Here is a 5,185-nt window from a genome sequence, read left to right as displayed (position 1 = left end):
CGGAGGACTCGCCGACAGCTGTTGCCTGTGGGTGATGCGCTGGGCGAGGCGGCAGCCTCCGGCTCTCCCCCCTCGCCCCCCAGTAGACACGCCCGTCCCCTCCCTTCTCTCCCTTTTGTATTTTTCTCCAAAGCCCCTGCGCCCTGTCCCATGTACTTATCTTATTTATTGACCCCCCGCCCGTCCCCCCTTCTGGAAGGTAAGGGCCGACGGTGTGTCACGTTTCCAGGGCCCGGGATAGGGCCTGGGTGTAGCAGCTGCTGAGCTATTTGTTGAATGAGGGACTTTACGAATTCTGGAAAGAAAAAAAAAAAAACAAACAAAAAAACTAGTGGAACGAGGCTGCCAATGACCAAAGGATGAGTGAAATTTTTCAATGTAGTCCATACAGGCTTTTTAATGTTGTTATCGGGTAACTTAATATGTATTTTAATTTATTGTTGCTTTTCTTCAAATGGGCTATTCTAACTATAGATTTTTTTAAGTTCCTGGCGGTGTCATTGATTTCCGCTTAATCTATTGTGGAGGAGGGAGTAGGTGTAGAGGAAGGAAAGGTGGAAGGGAGCTCGCTCCGCTGCAGGCCGGGCCCGCGCTGCTTACCTGCTCGGTGACCGAAGGCCCAGCCCCGGGTTCCGCTCCGGGTTCTGCGCCGAGTCAGGACAGAACGTCACCTGTGCTGTGGTGTGAAGGCGCCATGCGAGTACCGTGTGAATGCATGACGTTACTAAAAGTGCAGTGCTCGACATTTGTACTCCCTTTCTGAGTTTTCTGTTTATTTGTACTTTCTGCTTTGTTATTAGAGGTAATACTTTTGTGGTCTGGCCGGGTAGCTCAGTTGGTGAGAGCGTTGTCCCAAAACACCAAGGTTGCCCATAGGATCCCCAGTCAAGGCACATACAAGAGTCAACCAAGGAATGTATAAATAAATGCAACAACGAATCGATATTTCTCTCTCCTTCTCCCCCACTCTCTCCTAAAATCAATAAATAGAAATGTTTCAAAAAAGAAATACTACTTTGTATAAATTTCCCATAATCCATCTCCATATGGTAAGAATTCCTCACTTTAAAGATATAATATAGGAGTACTGTTAACTGCAAGGTATGTTTACAATGCTTTGAATTAAATGGAATATAAATCAGGAATACTGACCCTTAGAAAAGGCTAACTTTGCTTTTATGTAAGATATTTCACATTGTCTTATCACAATTCTAGGGAAATTCACCATCTGTACCTTGTCTCGTGTGTTAATGATTTTTTTAACAGTGAGTGGTTTTTTGCCCTTATGTAAATATGTAAAATTTGTACAGCTAAATAGATACAACAACGATCTAAAAAGTTTTTAGGGTCAGTTCAAAAGAACATTAAAGTAGTATACAGGAAAGGGAAGTTTGTGCAAGTTATACATTTTTCTTACCATATGTTACAGTTTTAGGATTTGAAAGCATGTTATCTACATACAAGGAAAAATTGACCAGGTTAGTTTTGCTATTTTAAAATAATTGCTTATAGCCCTGGCCAGGTAGCTCAGTTGGTTAGAACATTGTCCCATCCATCAAGGTTTTGGGTTCCATCCCTGATTAGGGCACATACACACATACAAGGAGAAACCAATGAATGCGTAAGTAAGTGAAACAACAAATCGATGTTTCTCTTCCTCTCTTCCTTTCCCTCTCCCTCTTTCTAAAATCAATAAATTGAAAATAAGTAAATAAAAAATAAAAAAACTGCAGATAAATCTCCAAGTTAACAATTATAGAATGACAGTAATTGTGCTAGAATAATAGAAAAGTCGATGTTTTTGCAGTAGAGCTAAGCCTTTTGTGTGACTATATTGAGGACATGTCAGGATTTATGGTGAAATTGACAAAGCAATAATAGATACTATATTACTAGCCAAAATGTAGAATCAATATAGAAATACTATCAAAGCATAGATGGTAGAGCTTAAGGGTTCCATGTTCAAGTTAGAGCTTTACAGCTTGCAAACTGGATGACCTAAGCTTTAGGTCCTAAGGCATGTCGTTTAACTTCTCAGAATTATTTCCTTCTCTGTAAAATGGGGCTCGTCGACAAACTCAGAGAATAAAATTACTATGTGTAATGCCTATCTAGTTCAGTGGCATACAAGAGACATGCCATAAGTGGTAGCTGTTATTATTCCTTAGATATCTATCAAAGTGGGAAGATACAAGACAGCATTTTTATGTGAGAGAAGGGTCCAACCATTAGTATTTAAAGAGATGATACAGGGTGGGGCAAAAGTAGGTTTACATTTGTTCCTATGGAAAATAATACAAGAATAAACTTGTGTTTTATGTCTCATAACTGCAAACCTACTTTGGCCCCACCCTGTATATACTGAAAAGAGTGATGGAGTAGTAGTATGTTTGGGGGAAATGTAAGACTTTAATTTCCAGGAAACTTTGTGATATCAAAAATTGCTTATGAAATTTGAAATCATGTTTTTAGTATAGTCAGCATCTGTCCACATAATGCAAATTATGGTCTATAATTAGTGGCTTCATATTTGAGTTAGGAAAGTTTGAACAGTTGAAAAATGTAAGGATACTTGGGAAGCTTTCTGAAAGTGAAGCTAGAGAGGAGTTGTGGGTTTCCAAGAGGAATATTTTCTTCTGGAAGGGAGTTACTTTCCAGGTATTCAGGAGTCTAGGTTGTGTGGGCCGTGCAGGTTTGGGGGACATTTACAGTTACAACCACCTTGGAATAGTTTTTGGAGGTTTATTTTTAAGCATGACTTGTCTTAATACCAACATTTTCTTTCCTTTTTTTTTTTTAAGAACCTAATTTTATATAAACTGGTGGGAAAGTGGAATTTGGTATTCAGAAATTGTCCTTTTATCTTTCAGGCACCCGGTCAATGTAATAGTCACACCAACCTCTAACAAGTACAAAATACTAACCCCTCTGTATAACAAAAAGAAAAAAATACATTATGCTCCACTGGCAGCTACTTTAAGAAATATATGATAGTCTTGATGTTGCATCCAACATAGAATTAAGCAATTCATTAGAGTTTGTGGTAACCTACTTAAGATGTATCTGAATAAGTCATTTTTTTTCTTGTAAATGGCGAATGGTGCTGTAAATGTCCAGAATTGCCATAAATGCAGTAATTTTACTTTTTAATCATTATATATTTCTGTAGTATATTTTATTCCAGGCTAATTTGTCTTACTATTAATTAATTGTAAAATTAGTTTAAAGCATTGCTGGCTGTAGTGTGTGGCTTAGGGGGCCTAGAAATGGTTCAGAATGTGATGACTGGTTTAATTTTGTAGAAACTTTTTGGGGGTATGTAGTTTGTATTTTTTCTCTTATTCTACTTTAAATATATATATTAGAGAGGAAGGGAGAGGAAGAGAGAGAGAGAAGCATCAATGATGAGAGAGAATTATTGATTGGCCCCCACTGGGGATCAAGCCCGCAACCCAGACATGTGCCCTTGACCAGGAGTCAAACCGTAACCTCCTGGTTCATAGGTTGACACTCAACCACTGAGCCACCCTGGCCAGGCTTCTTCTTCTTCTTCTTCTACTTAATGTCACATGATAAACTAGCTGAAGACCAGACTTTAATTTTATTTGGAAGCCTAGCCTAAAAGGATAATCTAATTTGTTTTTGCTTTTGGTATTTGATATTCAATTAATCTTTGAAGAATTTCACTTGTCATTTGTAAGGGCCTCTTAAAAAGTTGTCTTGTCTATGTAGCCGTGACCTCATATGCTAAACTAGAAACAGGGGTGTGAGTGTGTGTTTTACGTGTTTATGTTTATATATATGAAAGTCTAAATAAAGATATTAAAAAATGAAGTTTAGTAATCAATCAACTTTATTAAAAAGAATAGCATGAAAGCAGTGTTACCCAGGAAATTCATGCCATCACTCTGCTCTAATGGATCCATGTGAATGATTCAAATTATAACAAGCCTTACTGGCTTTTTCTATTCAAGTGACCTTTATATTTCTACCAGAGTTAAGTGACTCACTTTGGTGTCATATCCTGGGCTTTATCACACAGACCTGCTTATTTCCAGATCCTGAATTTTAGTGTAGCAGAGGCTCAGCCACAACTTACCTGTTCACCTTCATTCTGCTTCTCACTTGCCCGCTCTCCAGCCAGTCCGAGCTTCCATAGTCCCTTGGCCCCTTTCCTTTTCTCCAGTATGTTAGCCCCTCCTTGCTTTGCTTTCTCTGCAGACTTGAACTACTTATCCACACTCTCCCTCAGCTCCGTTTCCCTCTTGGTCTTTCTCTCCATCATCCTGCATAGCCAGCCATCTTCCCAGTCTGCCATCTGCCTTTCCTGTACCTTCCCATTTGTGGATTGTTAAAAATTGCCAGAGAAAGGCATACACTCATGTTGCCCCCACACAAGCTCAGTCTCTCCCATCATAAAAACAACATAAATCCTGACCTGGCATCTGTCACTAGGTACCACTTTGTTCCTCTTCTGTTCCTCAGTTCACTGTGATTGGCTTTCGCTCTCATTACTTTGTTGAGACGACTCAAGCCGTGACCACGACTTCTAAGATTGTCCGTTCCATTGCACTCTTTTCCCGCCACATGTTCTTTGAAACTTTGACTTTATTAACCACACCTTTTTGAAATGTTTGCCCCTTGGCTTTTGGGGCATCAAGCTCTCTTCATTCTCTTTCTGCCTCTCTGATCATTTCTTATTTTGCCACCAGCTTTTTCTGTGCCCACTCTACAGTCTGATGTCCTATTTGTCTATGAATACTATACCCTGTCCATAGATGATTTATGTACTTTCAACAACTTCAGTTACTACCTGTAAATAGAGATGCCCAAGTCTTTAAGCTAGTGTCTCCCTGCAGAGTTCCAGGCTTAGGCTTTAGCTGCCTACAGAAATCTAAGTTTCTCTAGAACTCAGTTTCTTCTCTTTTTCCTCAAACCTGCTGTTCCTTCTGTATTCCACATTTTTATTAATACCATTACTTTTCACTTAGGCTATAAGCATCAATACATAATCATTGACTCTTGCTTACCAAGCCTTATTCTGCTTTGAAAGTCCCACTTCTATCCCACTACCACTGCCTTAGTTCGGGCCTTATTATCTTTCATGTGCTCTCTTACAGAAGTTTTATACTTGACTTGCATACTTACTCCAGATTATATTGTATCTAGTATGTATATGTATATG

The sequence above is a fragment of the Myotis brandtii genome, unplaced genomic scaffold (genome assembly GCF_000412655.1).
Source record: "Myotis brandtii unplaced genomic scaffold, ASM41265v1 scaffold23, whole genome shotgun sequence".
Taxonomy (NCBI): Eukaryota; Metazoa; Chordata; class Mammalia; order Chiroptera; family Vespertilionidae; genus Myotis; species Myotis brandtii.
The sequence above is the reverse complement of the archived record's forward strand: the minus strand, read 5'-3'. Positions refer to the sequence as shown.